This window comes from Apteryx mantelli, chromosome 1 (genome assembly GCF_036417845.1).
Source record: "Apteryx mantelli isolate bAptMan1 chromosome 1, bAptMan1.hap1, whole genome shotgun sequence".
NCBI classification, from domain to species: domain Eukaryota; kingdom Metazoa; phylum Chordata; class Aves; order Apterygiformes; family Apterygidae; genus Apteryx; species Apteryx mantelli.
Window position 1 is genome coordinate 144341596 of NC_089978.1, and position 18551 is coordinate 144360146.

At 38.8% G+C, this 18551-nt stretch overlaps 1 long non-coding RNA gene across 5 annotated transcripts in view; it reads right to left on the reverse strand.

Moving 5' to 3' along the window:
• Positions 1–4382: 4382 nt before the first annotated feature.
• LOC106488765 (uncharacterized) overlaps positions 4383–18551 on the reverse strand; it is a 173410-nt gene continuing 159241 nt past the window's right edge. For 4 of the 5 annotated variants that reach the window (XR_010883186.1, XR_010883182.1, XR_010883184.1 and 1 more), the window contains 2 exons: positions 5686–5729; positions 4383–4535 (listed from right to left, as the gene is read on the reverse strand). This is a non-coding gene — a long non-coding RNA (uncharacterized lncRNA). Of the gene's footprint in view, positions 4695–5685; positions 5730–18551 lie in introns of all 5 variants that reach the window. The other variant, XR_010883183.1, reaches the window with a different exon arrangement.

Sequence of the window (18551 nt, forward strand, 5' to 3'; positions counted from 1 at the left end):
TGTTATCCTCGCTGTTGTGCGGGCCATCACACTCTCTCAGCTTTCCCCTCGTTCCCTCGCACAGCTTCCAGACTCCTCTGTGTTTCCAAAAACTTCTGTCCTCTGTGATTTTGTTTTCAAGCTCTCAGCTTCTCCTCTCAGTTCTTACTTACTCCAGAGCTGTTGTCTTTAGACTCAGGCCTCTACCTGGCACTAATCCCACTGCTTCCAGGCACATTTATCTTCTCCCTGCCTTCTCTTTCCCTTTTTAAACTCTTCTTTCTCTTGCTACTGTCAGATATGACTCTGTCCTTGTGTAGGGCCAGGAGACCTGCTCCTGCAGAAGCCAGGCTGTGCCTGCCTCTCTCCTTGTTCCGGCACCAGTCTTTGCCCTGTTGTGTGTTTATGCTGCTGTTCGCTGGTCACCGTCACGTTCAGCAGAAGCAAAGTGCTTCCTGGCAACGGCAGTGCAAAAAGAGACACCACTGATTTTAAAAAGACAAACAAGGTCTATCGCTCTGCCTTTGGAGAGACTGTATTCTAACCTACTTGGGGGGACCTTTGTAAATGTTTTTTTTGCTACAAAACCAGAAAACAAAGGTAGTGCACAGTGCCGTATATTTTGGTCTGTGTTCCCAAATCCTGCAGGCTTCACAGGATCTCGGCAAGAACTATGCAATTATGCAATTTTACAACATGTCAAAGCTGAAGACAATACAAGACCAGACAATATGGCACAGACATAACACATTAGAGCAAGTGTTAGAGTTATAAAATAAAAGGAGACATGCATAATAGGGGAAGGAGTGAATCGAGGGCAGCAGTCTCACTGGCTCTTCAACAATTGTATCTGGCTGCATGCTCCAAGTGGGTCTGAATTTGTCTCCTTGTGCTTGAGGGTGACAAGCTCGCCTGTCTTTGGCTGCTCCTTCAAAATGGCCAAATACCCTTGTGCTATTCTGGGCACAGGCTTATTTCTTTGTTTTCTGTAAACTCGTGCACTCAGCGCAGGCATGATCTTTGCAGCCGTTAAAAATCAAAGGCATTGTGGTGTGATTTAATACATTTCAGCAAATAAATATAGTGAATGTGATTTTTAGCAGAAGTTTGGCTCCTGAAGGCCATTTTAAGTCTTGGGTCTCTCTCTTCCTTCAGCTGCCTGACTGCTGGACGGTCCCAGGCAGCATTTACCCGTGTCCTAATTTTCTTTATCACAGCCCTAGCAGGGATTAGAGAAAAAGTTCTTATGTCCAGCTCAAACTAGTGACTGATACAGTTGATATTTATATTTTTGGATGAAGCAGTCTGCAAGCCATAAAAAAAATCTCTTATAATTGCACGGTACAGTCTGCCACTGGGACCCTTTTTAAGGGCTGTGACCTGTTTTCATAACGAACTTGAGGCTAGTGGAGTTCTTCATTAACAAAGTGCAGGGGAGGGAGATGGTGGGGCATTCTGGGAGCTGTGACAGTCCAGGAGTATCTGATCTAGTTTCTTAATTTTTATTTATTATCTTAATTATCAACGCACTAGTGAGGGCAACAATTCAGAACACTGTTTAACATTAGGAAAGGCAGAAGATCCTTACCACTTTGCCTCCAATAATTTGGATTTCTTTAAATGCGACATGAAGGCACTAACCAGAATCACACAGGAGACCTGTATAAATGCTATTAATTTTGGTTTAATAAGTTAGGAGGGTATATACAGAGAAGCAACAGAAGATATAGAGGTATTTATGTAGAATACTCATTTTTGTACTTAAATTCTTTCTGCAGTAGCTCAGGGAGAAATGATGTTCCCTGTTCCCTGTTCACCTCACTGGGGGAACTCGGGGTTTAAATAAGGCTTCTCAAGCTAGTTAAAATTTCTTGGCAGTTTATTACCTTGGTCCTTAATTGCATTCATTTCCCTGTGGAGATTCCTGAGACAGAGATTCTCCATTACATGGCTTCTGGGAGATTTCCAACAATTCACATTTTTCACAATTAATTTCAGATTCAAATATTGATTCATTTTTGGAATGAACTGATAATAGGACTGAATTTCTGATTCGGAGCACTGGATATATGTACCAAGGGGTATTATCAGCACATACTATTAATTTATGCCCTATTGGATGACTCAGTAATGTCTGCTGTGTAGATGAACCCACCAAGTTATGTCTTCAAAATCAAATCGAAAAGAATAACATGATGATGCCTTAATGACTCAGAAGATAATAGAGGTGTCAGAGGCTCTTTACCTCATGATGTGAGAAGCTGGTGAGGATACAGGGTCTGAACGCTGGAACTAACACAGGCTCAAATCCAAAAGTTTGTAGATGATAGAAGATAAACCTCATTTTCTCCAAGTAAGCCTAAAATAGCACATTGAGATCTCTGTATTTCATGCTATGGTACGAATAAGTTGTCAATGGCTGTCAGAGTTTTTAACAAATCCAGCTTGATTTGGATGCAAAACAGAGCCCAAAAGCATTTTCAAGCTCATTGCTAGAACTTTATTCTGTCTTTATCAGCTTTTAAACAGTCTTCTGACAGCGCTGTTAAAAAGAGATATCAGTCTGAGGTTAAAACATAGCATGGCCTCCCTGGTTTAGTCATGGAGCACAGTATTAGGACTTTCCCCACTGTCACTCTCCAAAAATGATTCATTAAATGGTCCAAGTACCTTTTGAGAAAAAAGTTCAAGGAATGGCGTGTGGATCTCTGTGACAAAGTCCTCCAAGGCACAGGCTTTCCCCACTTTCAAATTCTTCACATCCTGCTCTGTCATAGGGCGATAAAAGTTTCTGGGCTGGGCTGCCATAGCTCTTGGCAATTTTTGAATAAATAGCCCCAAAGTACCCGAGTGCTTACACCCAACTGGTCCCAGTGCTCTGAGAACTGAAAGATTCTTTCATTTCATCGGAAAGCTTTGGACGATATTAATAATCTACCATTTCTTATTATAAAAGACTACTGTTCTACACAAAAAGGCTACTTAAAGTAATCAGAACTTTCATCAGGCCTTAATCAGCTGAAAAATGCCTGCTTTTTCAACTAATTCCTGGAAATAATGCCTATGTCTATAAAGGAGAAATTCAGCCTGACCTGAGCATACTTTTTGGAATTCTTATTGCTATTTGTCAGAGATTGCTACCTATTTGGAAATAGAACCTACAATGTCAGTTAAATCAAAGTCTTTTTTTTTCTCTCAAGATCTCTTAAGATTTTTCCATAATAATAATTTGACTTTTCAATAGGGCATATCCAGTAGTAGATGTGCTGCAGGTTGAGGGTGTTTTTCTTCTTTATTTTCCACAAGCAAGTTCATTTTCCTCCATAAACTTTTTGAAATATGCATCTGTACAATCCCTTATGTGTCTATTGCTTGGATCTGTAAATGTTCAGAGCGTTACAGATGCACAATCAGAGAAAACAGTTGTAGAGATACGGGAGTCAGCAAGAAAATTAACAAGCCCTTGCAAATCAGCAAGAAATCTGCACAAGCAGAGAACCCAGATAATAGTGAAAGTATGAACAGTCTCCACCTATCGGAGATATAAACTGCCAGATATCACTTAGCTGTATGTCTTCAAAATGTAATTCCAGCACTGTTGTAGTTTTGGTTGGCTTATGATGAAAAAACAGCACTTGGCATCTCAAGCAAGCTAACCAACCTGTTTATTTGAGGTGGAGGCTGGTATGGGACACTCTGAGAAGATGTGACATGCTGGTCAGGGGGGTTGCCAACACTTAGTAGCTTCTCAGATGACTGTATTTCTCGTATGGCAGGATAGCAAGCACTTTGTAGGGACATGGAAAATGGAAACTTGATAAATTTAGTATGTTTTAACTGATGTCAAAATATTCCCGTGTATTATTGTTTCATTTTAATACATTTGCCAAATACAGCACATGAGTATTTGTATGGAGGCTAGGGCTTGAACTGAGACATTTGACACTGTAGTAGCTCTGTCTCCTTCTCTTCACAAAGGGACTTTACATGCAAAGATCATTTTCTTTCCTATATTAAAGACAGATAGAAATGAGTGAAGAAAAAAAAAGCCTATTGTCACAAATTGTAATCGTTTGTACTAAGGAACATACCAACCACTCTAAAGCAGCCAGTAACTCTTCCATACTCATTTCATACACCAGGTTGTTATATTCAGGGCCTGAGCTTTTGAGGAGCTCTGGCTAGAAAATAGGAGCAGGGAAGCTAAGACACTGGGTGAGAGGGGATGGGACGAGGGGGAAAGAGAGTGGACCTGTGGAAGAGAGGGGACTGGTGGCAGCACAGGGTAAACAGCTGAGAGGAACAAAATCCAAGCAGAGGTAAGGAAAGAAAGATGTAAAGAAAAGCTCTAGATCGATAGAAATCACTATAGTCTGACACTCAGAAGCTTTTATTACCTTTATTTCCTTTCAGCTGTCACATCAATGCATCGTACAGGTTATTTACATCATATCATCTCATTTTGCAAGAGCAGCTTCTTTCATGCTTTCAGCACATGGAGTAGCAAGCCACTGTGGACTCTGAGAAACCAGGCACAGAGGGGTTTTCTGTAGATGCTGCTTTTAAAAAGTGGAGTTAGTGCTTTCCTGCAGGGAAACCATCTCTTTGGCATACCTCAGTGCTGAGATAACATTGTACTATCTGCAAACAAATTGTCTGTATTGATCTGTCCAGTTAGATGTGTCTGCCAACATGTCATTAATTCCCTGGCATAGCTAAAGGAGACAAAGACACCTCATATAACTGATACACAATTTAAATGCATTCTTCCTACAGGTATTTCATTCCCCTGAGAGCCTTGTGGAATTAGATATTCCTTTTACCTCCTTCCTGGGCCATTTCACATTCAACCATTTAGTAAAACTTGCTATACCTATTCCAGGAGATAATAATGTATGTGCTTGGAGCTGAAACAGTAATCAGCCATGTTAGTCACAGCCACTGGATAAGTTTTTATAGATAAGTAGATTAGACAACTGTAACAACAAGAAAGAACTTGGCGTGAAACAAAAAAATTACTACAAATATTTTAACCTTTTTCCAGCTTCTGAAAAGGATGCACTTTCTCAACAACCTTGAACTAAAGCTGGGCTGATGATCTCCCCTACTTAGCATACTTGCTTGAAAAGCCTGATCTCTCTTCTTTCCTGCCTTTTGCCTAAATCTTGAAAAATTATTGTTTTAATACACTGTGTTCTCCGAAAGGGTTTCTTTTTTTAATCACAGGCTAGCTGCATTCTTTGTTTTTCTTTTAAGGGGAGTTTGAAAAATGTACCAATCAATTCCTGAGGTTTAGCATTCATTGGTGTTTTAGAAGCCAGTAACCTATCAAAACTAAATGCATTTTTATCCAACAGGGTAAAAACTTCTTCAAGGAGGAGGAGGGCATAGTTTCAGAGATGGCTTTTCTCTGTCCACTCAGGAACTCTTACAACTGCAGAATAACCTCCTTTGAAGTTCCCCCATTTAGATTTGACATGAGATATCTCTGAATGTTTCTCTTCAGCTGACTAAAAAGCTCTTGTTCTTGGTCCATCACCGCAATTCTCCCTTGACTTTACTCTTCCATGGTATTAGTGTTTACAAGACCTTTAACTTCTTTTGTGTTTTAACTACTTTTTCCAGCTGGGCAGAAGGGGAGGAAAAGGAGGCACTGTTGTTCATATCTTTCAGTCACTTGTGAGCTTGCAACAAATAGTTACTTACCTTTCAGAGATTTTGAAGGCGGGAAGGATTGCCAAGGGTTCCTCCTGTTGAATGGAAAGGAATATGGTACAGAAAACACCACACAGTCAAAAGAAACAAAGGAAAGTCTTATTATAATATGTAGTTAAGCAATGGAATTCCTTGCCCCAGGAAGCTGTAGGTGCCAAAAGCTTGCATAGTTTCAAGAGCACATTCGGCAGCTAATTATGAGAGAAATATAACTGAATGTTGTTAACTACAAAGATATCATCACTTCTGGTTCAGGACACCCCTGAACCACAAACTGTTAGAAAATGGAAGAATATTGCTGGAAAACGTCACACTGTGTTTGCTCCAATACTTATAGTCCTCCATTGACAGCTATTTCTGTCTACTGCTGGACACAGGAGACCGGCAGAGTCTTTGGTCTAACCCAGTATTGGAGTTCTTATGCCCTTGAGCAAGTAACCTTCTTAACCAAAGTGGTGGTCATATTTATTTTTGTCTTGGATTCTTTTCTGGGATGGAAGGTCAGAGGTCAAAATGGGACATAAAGGATGAGGGATAGAAGTTCTTCTGCAAGTTTTTTTTTTTTTCTTAGCAGAACGTCAAATATCAAAAGTGTTTGGGTTCTTTAAACTCAGCAAGTTTTCCCATTTCATCTTGCCTTTTTTCCCTATCTAATCTAAACTTACTTAACTACCTAGAGAGTCCTAGAGAATTCTTTTCACCTAACTTCAAGTATCCAGCTAAAGAATCTGTATTTGGATTAAGGTCACCATAGTGTCCTTCTGCAGTCAATGAAGAATGGTAGGCACCTCTAGTGGGTGATTCATATCGTAGGTGGGCTGAATCTCCCTTAGGAAGCATGAATTAACTGTGTAGGAAGCCTAACATGGCCTTGTTTCTAATTTAAGCACATCAGCTAAGTGTCTAACTTATCAAGGCTTCAAGATAGCTAGGAACAGAACTTATCATCCTCATACGTACATTTTAGAAATTTATTATATGCTTGTGAAGCAAAAAGACATTGACTCTTTCAAACTTCTAATCATAGACACCATGTTGCAACTGTTGTGACATGAATATAAAATCAAAATACACAATAAACAAAAATAAGAGCAGCTGCTTGGAATCCTCCATTTCCAGATAGTTTTCATATACAGACAAAGAACATTATCAGGAAAAAACAGAACAAGCTTAATAAGCAGGATACTTAATAAGCATTCTTTAATATCACATGAAATTAACATTTTTTAACTATACAGTCAACAACACAGGTTCTGCTGTAGTATGTGCCTAATCCTTCATTTTCTAAGTACAAGAAAAATGACCCATGAGGATTTTATTTGCCATACTATTGTTATATCTGTTTGTATTGGAATTCCTTTCTAATTTAGTAATCAAGCTAATTTTGTACACAATAAAATGTTGTCATGATAACTTAATTTTTCATTTTCCTAGGAAAGAAGAAGCAGATGCATAAATGAGTTTCCCATATGCAATTTAACAAAATCTTTGGGAATGTGTTTCTTAAAATGAACACTTACCAGTTTTTATTTGTAATACAGACACACGCAGTTACCGTAGCCTTCTTTTTATAAGCATATAAGAAATTACAATATTGCTTCAACCCCAAGCAGCAAACTCTAGAAACCATTACTATGAATTTTACTTTTTTTTTCCTGCAAGAAAGTCAGCAGATGAATAAGAGCAGTTTTGTGTTCTCAGTTTTTGGTAATATCCACACAAACCCCATATTTGCTAATAACATCCATTTAGTATGAGGTTTAAATGCTATTTCTCAAAATTTTACCAATTCAATTTTCACTGTATGAAGGGATGATTCATAAATACTTTGTGTACTGTTTTCATACGTTGTTTGTCTAAAAGTAATTTTCTTCAGTGGGGCTTTTAAATTTCGTTTGTCTGGCATGCTCAAGGATTGTCATTTTGAAGATGAGAAGACTCCTATTTGAGTATCCTCAGATTTATACAGAGGCTCATCTGGCTATTTCTCTTGAGATTGTCACAAAGCACTAGTTGGCACTTGTCTTCGTGTAAGTGTTAGTGGTCATGCTATAGCATTTATCTGGAAGACCATGTGAGGGTCCACTCCAGGCCGTCCATGGTAAACGTTTCAATGTGCACTAGAGACTTTTTGTCCCAGGAATAACCTCAGTCATGAAATGGGGCACAGTCTCAGTTTACCAGTGCACCCCACCACAAGACCAGTAGATCTCAACCTTGATTGTTCATTGCATAAGTTGATGTACATCAATGCAGTAGTATAAAGAGATACCTGAACTAATACTGAGCAAGCTGTGTCTGTTCTAAGAAGCAATACAGTTTCATCAGCCTGACACTTCTCTTGGGCTCTTTACCAGCTTACCTGTAGATAGCTGAGGCATGTCTACATGGTGTTGTGTGCTATGACTCCAAGTTATCAAAAGAAAAGTCCCCTGCCAATGAGTCATAAAGGCTGTGATTGCCTCAGAGCTGTTCACGGACCTTTCTTCCTGGCAGTCAGAAATCTATGTCCTGATCATGAAGCTGGGACAGCAAGAATGAACAAATTCTTTTATTCATTAAATCACAATGGGAGCTTAGGGATCAAGAAACGTTTGGCCAATTGTCAGTATGGCCAGGATATGGACATACTATCAGGCTAGTAGTGTGATATCCTGAAAAATAACCAGAAGTGCCTGGTACCTTGATGTCTCATACAAAAAACGAAAGTTCTGTCATTTTCCAGCTCTTCCACCATTCTCAACAACTTGGTGTTCTCCAAAGGTCTTCCATCCCAGCATTGACTCAGCCTGACCCAGCTTTTGCTGAAACACCTGAGAGCAGCTCAGCCACAGTCCTGGAATAATGTCACTTCCTCTGAGCATGACTTGGAATTGTGTGTGAACACCAAGAGACGAACAAGTTCTTGTATAGCTCCTAAAAAGAAGACTCATGTGCAAAGACGAATCATAGACCATAAAAATAAGGCTTCAAAAGACCTCAGGATGTCATTTAGTCTATCACTCTCCCAAGAAAGAATCAACTGTATCCACATCATTCAAAACAAATGGGAGTACAAACTGTTCTGAAAAAGTTCCAGTGATGGTTTCAAGCATACAACCTGTCTTTAAAGCCTTAACTACATTAAGAAAACTTTCTTTAAAAATCTCTTACCATTGCTAACACAGATTCAAAACCAGTGATTATTGCAATGTCGTGAATCAAGCACCGATGAGCTGCTGGCTCTTCTAGCATCTTCCTTAAAACGCTTTTCCTATAAAGGCAGACCAATGTTCATTCATATCAGTGGACTGAGAGTTTTATACTTGAGTAACTTTTATGTTTTAGAATAATCAAAATCAGGTATTTCAACAGAAGCTGAATAGGATATTTAAAGTATAACCCCTTCAATAGCCCTGTCTCTCTTTTCCGAGAACAACCAGCTGTCCTTCTTTCACTCCCTGGCTATTCTAAAGCGACCATCTCACCCACTTCCTTCTCCTCTTTAGAAACTTAAGTGCTCTGTTGCAATCAAATAGAGAAACTTCCCATGGGAAGGTAACCAGTCTTTGCTAGAGTAATGGGATGTGAAAGCTTCTTCCTGTCCATTTGCTTAAGATGCTACTGGCCTTTAATACCCTATTAGTAAGAAATTTACCACAGAGTATTTAAAGAAGCTGTAAACAAAGTTGGTCTGTGCTGCCAAATATTAATGATCTTTAAAGGGACAGTTGTTGGTCTGGTTTCTAGACTAGATTCTGCCCCCAGATCTCAAACTGATTATCACTCCAGTAATGTAAGGACAAATACATAAGAAGTGAAACATTACCTAGCATAACAGTATCTGCTTTTTTGAAACAGCTTTTCAACATGAGCAAAACTCTCTGTGTGACTCTGTATGTGATTTGGCTTAGCTCAAATTATTAACAGATGATAACAAATAAAACAAAGACAGTAAAAGTTAGTTTGCTTGAGAAAGAGCTAAGCAAATTCTAATATAAATTTAGTTATATACAATCCAGACTCTCAGCAACAATCGCAGAATTTCATCTTTTGGGGGTCCTTGGATTCAGACTCCAAAGAGCATTATCTTCCTAGATTATTTTTTGTTAAATAAAATGAATAGTAAGAATTTAGCTAAATCTTCTTTCCTTCATTTGGAGTCTTTATTTTTTGTCCTGTTTTTCTTTTGTTTCATAAATAGCTGGATTACATTTAGCAAATAAACATCCATAAAGACAACTATATCTGTTTTATTTGCATGCTAGTTAGAGGAAAAATAGCTATCCTTTCCCCCTTTCATATTTCCTGGTAATTTCTTTTTTATTTTTAATCCTCTTTTTTCCCTTTGTGTCCTTCTTACTGGAAATTTAATTGCAAATAAATATTTGAAATTTCCCACAGAACATAATATTCCTAATAGGAAAAGAAAGGAACTTTCTGTTATGATAAATGTCTTCCAAAGCTCTTTCTTTTTATGAGCATATGAACACAGAATCTTTCATCAGCATATTAAAACTCAAATCCTCATATGCCTCTAAGCCTGTCATTATTTATAAAAATATTGAGGCCTTACATATGTTGTGGCTGTACACTCCTGTTTTCATTTGCAGTCATAATCACTTCAGGTACTGCAGATACCCGCAGTGCTTAGACTATGAGCTCTTTGAGAGAGTGCTATTTTATTTGGTCTGTGATTGTGCTGTGCCTACCACAGTCTTATCTGGATCTATGGCTTAGACTCAAAGACAATATACTAATACACATAACAAATAATAATGAGGAAACCACTCAGTCCACCCGAGACTGAAGACTCTTGCCCTGTTCTGCACCAGTAGCTGAGTGGTTAGTATCACACTCATGGAGACAGAGATGATCCTTGGCCACATTTGGAGCTTGGCAAATAATGAAATAATAAGTGTGGCTTGTCTTTTCTTTCCAGCAAGGATTGTCTTGTAGTTGTAACACACCACAGTGGGCCTCAAGAGATGCTGGTTCAGTTTCTAATCTCCTCTACAGATTTCCTGCAAAACTTGAGAAAAATCATTTTCTCTGTCTGTGCCTCAGCACTAAACTCCTAAAAAGCAGATTATGGTGCTTTCTTCTACGCTGATCTTTTTAAGCCCTTGTATTATGAATGCTTCTAAGGAAGGAGATTAACTGTGTGTGCTCACAGTCTAACCCAGTGGGAGTCCAATATTGGTGGGGCTGTACCCATTGGGCTAACCCAATGGGAGTCCTATATTGGTGGGCAATATTGATGGGACTCTACTTAGTACAAATTATGAAAGTCAGTGATCATCCACCAATCAAATGACATAATTCAAGGTTAGATATACACTCAGTGTTTTACAAATAGATCAAAATGAGGCATATTTCTTTCCAATGAATGATCTTAGAAAATTATGACGTATAGTCTCTGGAATGGAGTGACTCTAGACCCATATATTTTACTAACGATTTGTTTACCAAAAATCCACATGTTCAATAGTCACAATTCTTTGCTGATTTGGCTGATAGCTTAAAAATGGAAAAAGTATTGGAAGAATAAAAATGTTGCAATTCGATGTTTTCAAACAAGATGTTTCCATTTTTGCTTTCAGAATTATTTTAAAGTTGCTAACATTCAATTAAAAAAAAGTATTAAAGGATGAAAGATAACACTTCAGTTCTGGTCAGCCAAAATATTTAGTAATTCTGAATAATTTCTTTCACAATCTGTGTTATTAAAAAAGAAATTATTTTGAGTTCAGCCAGTAAAAATGTAATGTAGCAGACACTCAGCTGGTCTGACTTAAAACAGGCAATTAGCAGTGAAGTTGGCATATGTTGTTGGTTGGACTATCTGGCTGGTTGGATATTCTTGGATTTTCTTTTAAGCTAAACTATTAAGAAATTGCCTCTACAGATTTCCAGAGCTTTATTGCCACGAATGTAAGAGCAATTGCCAAGAATAGAATCATCTTTCTCAACTAAACAAGAGTGTCTCAAAATGTATAAAGAGCTGTGCTATTGTCCATACATACAATTCAACTTTTTTTTCAGTATTCATCAGATCTGAAAAGATCTACTTAATGTCAAGGATGAACTGGTATATTATTTAATATGGTGTCATGGTCCTTATAAAAGACAACCTGGTAATAACATGATATTGCAATTTATTTTAGTATTCCACTCTAGAGTACTAGCTTTTCTGTTTCTGACTCACTAATCATATTTGACATGCCTAGTGCATCAAATAATGCTGCCATTCAAGCAAAATAAAAGTCTTGGTTAACTTTGACCAAATAACAAGCTCCTTCTATTGCCAAAATGCGGCCCCACACATTTTAATGAGCTCTCATTCATCTTAGTGGCAGAAGACATTACTGAACACAAGTCAGCAGGAATTACGGAAATGTTGTGTAAACTCCATGGTCAAGGACAATACCGCATGGTCAGGGAGATGACTCTGCCAGTGCATCCTTTTGGTGTCTGATCACCTGGGCAACCACAAAGGCTTCCTTGGCTATTTCTTAAAGTAATGGCCTCCTCTGCACTCTGTTAGGGGCACCAGTGAGAACAGCCAGAGATAGTCTCTCAGCGCAAATCATCCAGTTTCTGCCAAAGGCTGAGATAACGTGCACATAACACTTTACACAAATGAAAGGGAATAAAGATACTCATATTATTCTGTCTCTGCAACTGAGAGAAATGTTCAATTCCTTCAGACTGAAGCATCACCAACCTAGCCTAACTTCTTCCTCTTTCTTCTCTCTAACTGTTCTTCTACATGGAGCATTAAAAATGCAAAGTTGTTTAAATACTCCATGCTCACCTTGTGCCTCAAAAAAACCTGCATGCTTTCCCCTCTCTCCTTCTTAACTCACACTGAGGTTTGTGTCTGCCTGTCAGTGCAATGTGCATTGTGCGTAGAGCACTACGCTCTTACTACAGTCTCAGGTGGAAATAGTAAGCTGACATTCTGGCAAAGCATTTTTTCAAAAAACACTTTGTCTTCTGAAGGAAGGAATTGGACATCTTAGCAGCTTTTTGTCCACAGACCAGTCGGGGTGTGCTATAAGCTTGAATTTAAAATGAACAATGCATACACTCTTGAGGAAGAAAAAGTGCTAACACCAGACATGATTATTTCTTGAATTCACAGCTCAGTTTTCATTGTGATTCCAATTTAAGCTACTTCAGGAGCAAAAAGAATGAGATCAGGAGCTAGATTTGCCTGTAGATGAAGTATCTGGGGTGAGTTACTCCCAGAGGTAAACCATCATACTCACTGGACTATGACTTACCAAAGTAATGCTTTTGTATAGCCCAAAGGTCCCCCTGTTAACTCTACATTAGTAATTGTATCTTTCCAAATGAAAATAGTATTTTAGTTGTTGCTGCTCCAAAATAGCTTTATGTATGTGTCTACTATAAAAAAGTAAGAAATTCACCTTAAAAATACATCTGTTAATAAACAATAGAAGCTTCCTTTGGTCTGGTAGCATTGGAAATGTAGTTGGGAGACTTATATTGAGGGGCAAATAGGGGCATCATTTAGGGGAGACAAAGAAAGAAAAAAATCGTGTTAATAGGACAATATAATATATCACAGCAACGCCAAAATTAAAACATCTATCATTAATTAGCCTGAAAGTAACACTTAAAATACTGATTTCAATCTATGAATGCAGTAAGACAGTAGGAGAATGGGGCATCCTGCTGGTGAAATAACATTTGTCAGGAAATTGAAGACACTTGGAATCTTCTTTGGCTTCATGATCCATGCACTGCCATGCCATATTGCTTAAGTAAGGCCAGTTAATTATGAGTTGCCATGTGGTATGTGCTGCATGCATCGACTTTGTTGAAAGTAAAATCCTTGATTCACTTTTATCTCTAGCTCTTCTCTTTCTGCATCATTGTCAAGTTTCAAAGAACATTTAACCTAACTTAGCATTTAGTATTCTACTGTTTTACAGTGCAGCACAATGCTATTTAATTAATAGGGCAGTCTATCACACAAACAATGTAAAATGCTGTGATCTTTAAAAACCAGTATGCACAAGCCCATTTGACAGCAACATAAATGTTGCCTGCAGAACATACGCCTGGTGCTTGCAGTCTCTGTAGCTAGTGTGCTATAGCTGTGAACGGGTGGGAACAGCCTATTTGCCTATTCAGCAAATGACCCACGCAAAGCGTTTGTGACCTGATACCGTAGGGCCAGCATTTCTGATCCTTCTCCATTTCAACTGAGGCCAATGGGAAAAGCTGGAGCTCAGAATTTCTGAAAATCAGACTCTGCAAACCCTACATCCTGCAACCGTTCAAACCAGTGTCAGTCTTCCCGTGGATTTCAGTGGAAGGAGCACAATCTTTTGGATCTGAAATAGAAAGTCCTTTTTCAAAGACACTAGATGAAAGCAATGAATCTATGGTGATTTATATCACCTGAAGACATGGAGCTAGGCACCTTAGGAAAAAAGTCTGGATTCTCCGTGCACTTGCCTCCTAGGTGATTATTTACAGTTATACAGATCAACCATAAAGCACCTAATTTGGCAGCGTTCTACCAGCTTATTTAAGAAAAAAATATGGAGCCTCTTGTTTACCAAAGGAATAGAGGGACGATACAGAGATGGAGAGAAATCAAGAGGTCTTCTTCTAATCTCATTTATGCTGGTGTATGTCATAAGTAGCTTCACAGAAACCAGTGAGATAAACTGATAGTAACAAAGGATGAAGGAGGTTCACAGAGCAGAGAAGGCTAGCTAGTTAGTTCAGGATCTTTGCATGCCCTCTGTTTCATGGTGTACTTCTGTATGAAAATGGTCTGTGGCTTCAGATGGTTTCACAGTCCAGCCATGTCACAGGCAATGCCACCATCATCACTAATCTCAGCAAGTGACAAAGGTCCTGAGTTCATACCAGCTCTATGCTTCTACAACTGACTTCCATGAAAGAGAACCCTATTGACAGACACAAATTGTTACACTACTGCTGTATTACCTTAAGAATTGTTTCTACTACCAACATCTAAAAAGCATATTCTGGCTTCCAAAAGAAATAAAAAGCATATTCTGGCTTCCAAAAGAAATAATAACCTGCAAGCAGCAAATATAAGTTGTTTTGAAATGATGATCATAATGCTGAACAGAAAGCTAAGACCATTAGTCTTATTTCTATAACACAACGTTCCATTATGATCAGGGGACCATGTTTTTCTCTCTCTTTTTTTTTTTTTTTTTTTTGTATCTGCACAGCCACACAGACTTCTCCAACTTCAGCCCAGGGTAGTGAAAATCAAACGTGGCCTTTATTCCTTTCCAGGAAAAGTTAACAGTGTCCCTGAAAGTGGGAATATACTTCAGCTTCTCCCTGGGAGGAACTTGGGAAGAAGTTTTTCTCCCAGGGGGAAATTACCAGTTTTGCCTTTATCAATGGCGTGTGTGTTTGTTCTGCTGTGTGTTAGGTTTTTTTAATTCCTCTTGTGCTGTTTCCATGAGGCTAGTTAGCATACTGGAGGAAATACATTACATTCTGGGGTTCAGGGATTTAGATGACACCATCATGGTGTTCATGGCCATGTGCTGACATGTTTCATATTTATGGTACAGGTACTTTCTTGTTTGTTTTGGTGTACAATGGACCACAGTGAGCTTGCTCCTGATTTTGAACTCAGTAAGCTGAGAGAGGAGGACACAGCCAGAAAAATTGGAAAGGATGTAATTTCATTATAGGACCTTCTTTTTTAATTCATTTAATCATTTGAATTGCATAGGTGTCAGACAAGGTGGTACTGAATGTCTAGTCAATGAGAGTTTTCTCTGTGCATTGAAGTTCTTGCACAATATTCAGATGGTTCTTTCAAAAGCTGTGATTAAAGTTTCCTGAGAAAGTACATTAAATGTACTGTTCCTTCCTTCTTCCTCCCTTACAGATATCAGAGCTAGTTAAAAGCTGCCTGCTAGAGGACAGCTAGAATAAACGTTCATAGTAACTGAAAACAATAGGAAGATATAGATGCATATATACATAAAATTCCAAAGGAAATGACTATTTTTAATAAATATTTTTTACAGTATTTGCAATTCAAATGTATGGATGTGAGAGTGCTAGAAAGCCCTAAAATGAAAATGACTGGAAAGTAACTATTTTTATTGCAAGCAGAAAGAAATGTACAAGGTAATCAAACAGCATATACAATGAAGAGTAAATTAGATTTCTGAAACTCTTCCTGGTTTTAGTTGCTCCCACGCGGCACTTGCAACACAAGCAAGGCAACTTGTTTATTTTATAAATAGCAGGCCAGATCCTCACATCCTCCTCATTGCCCTCCTGCTACCCTAGTGTCATAGGTGATGGCAAGCTGCTTTAACAGCTGTCTTCCCAGCTAGCTTGTGAAGGGACATCAGTGCCCTTCAGCTGCATCCAGTGTAGAGGGTGAGCTAGAGGAAAGAGGGGAGTTGGTCACAGCCGGAGTCTGTGCTGGGCAAGCAGCAAAGTCAGACACAGCCAGCTGCATGTGAAAGACAATCATCTCTGGACTGCTTTGAGCTGTCGCAGGGATTTGAAATATAATATATATGAAGAAAGCAGAGATCTAGCCCACCTGACATGTTAAGACATAATTCCATTCCGTTACAAATTATACTATATACTATAGATACTCTCACTTTTTAATAATACCTGACTACATATCAGAGAGATTATAAATATTGTCAGAAAGCAGAACAATATACCTCAATAGCAATATATATGCAAATTGATCACAATGAACTGATTGCCTGGGAGCCAGTTTACCTAATGGCTAGCATTTCTCACTATTTTTCAGCATTTTTCACTATTTTTCAGCATTTTTACATTTTCAATTTATTTTTGACTCTGTAATATCAAGGAAAGTAGGCAGTGACTCATGTAATCTCACATCCCCTCCTGCCTCTCCCTCATTTCCCTGGGTGATCCTGAACAAGTTACTTCATTAATTTTAGTTGGATGCTGTCATGAGAAAAGGCTTGTAGGGCTGGGCTGCAAGTCTGCAGTCATTCAATCCTTGTTCGGGCAAATTCCTGTTAATTCTAATGGGAATTTTCTCTGTATCAAAGCTGCAAGATTTGCCTCAACTGCATGTGTTTAAAAGGCTGCAACAGTTGGATATTGTTTCTGATCCTGTGACAATTTATTAGAGTCTGTCATTACTGCTTATCTTCTTGTCTGCCACTTGAACATATTCAAAAAGGCTATTCCTCAGTCCTCACTGGCTGATTCCAGTCATGGCAGACACTGCCAGGTGAATATGCGTTTCTTTTAGCAGCTCTTCCTAATCCATTCAGACTCAGGGCAAGTCTTGGCAATGCAGGAAAAAGTACAAAATAATGTGCATTTTTTCCCCCACTGTTGTGCAGCAAAAATGAACAGATAGACACTGTTTCCCAGAAAAGCTTACATTCTTGTTCCCATCTCTAACTGGGCTGTGAACAGCCCAAAAGAGACTCAGGAGAAGGCCAGGCTGGCTTCAATTGAGGGAGAAATCTAGCCAAAAGTGATTCTTCACGAGAGGAGACCAGAATCAGTATAAATAGTGCTTATAAGGCGCTTAAGAGTATTGCAAACAAATAGAATGTGGAAATCTATTAATTAGAATGTGAAAGTGTCTGATTTCCATAGCTTTGTAGGGAGAATATTGCTATTATAATTAAAGCAGTAACAGACACTGATTAAACAAAATCCTTTTAAATGCGTAGAAGAGTACTATAAAAACATGTGAAGAGTCAGAAAAAAATATTGGAACTGCGTAAGATAAAGATGAAAAATAAAAACCAGCATTATGTTCTACTTGAATTCTCTGCAGTTCCTCTCACATCCGGTTCTGGTCTTTACTAGACTGGAACAAGCACTTGACATGTGGGAGGGATGAGGGGGAAGTATTTGTGAATGTTTGCCTTGAAAACTGAGAAATAGCTCTGAAAATATTTGTGACTTCTTTTTATTTGCTTATTTGTACATTTTTCTTTGCAAGTGTTTTTGCCTCAAGAGGGTGTCAGGAATTTCAATGTGTATGACCAGTCGTGTTGGTAGCATTCCCTGGCTATCTTGAAAAAGCTTTAGTATGAGAGTCAATGCAACAGGATTCAGAAACCCTGACATGTGAACACCACCGTGCCTTTGGGTAACAACCAACCATGGTCACTGCCACCCTGATTAGCATTTAAGACATCCAGCCCTCTAACTCTGCACACACATTGTACAGGAGCCCTTAGACCCCTGTAGTAAACTGCTTTCTGTTGCAGCCCTTACTCTTCCTTGAGCATTTTCTCCTGGGTCGCTTCTCTTCCTCATTCTTTGATTCTCCCTGTATTTCTACATTTCCTCCCTTTTCTTCTGCAACTCCTTCTTATCTGCTTCTCTTTTGAGGCTCTGCCACTCATTATCCTTCCAACCTCTATTGTCCACTAGCCCCAAAGCCTGACTTACTTCCCATTTCCCCTTTCCCTGAGCTCCTCAGTCTCTCTCTTGCCCCACCACATACTGCCCCAATGCCCAGGTTGCTCTCCCTGTGCAATGACACAATGCAATGGACATTACTCGGTGAGCTGGGCAACCTGAGCATGACTGAACACTGACTGACATGTTTTCTAGAAAAATATAGAGTTTCTTCTGTGAGAAGGAAAGAGAAACATTTTAGCTAAGATAAAGCAAAACAGTCCTCTATTCCTAGGACAAATAAGGAAAAATGAGCTTAGAGTTTTGACATCTAATTGCTCATAATTACTACTTATAGACATTGATATCATCTAACATATTTCATCCTGAAAAAATCCTATCAGTCAGTGCTCACAGAGCAACATGGATACACAGCCAGCATTGAGCAAAGGACAGTAAAACCACAACAT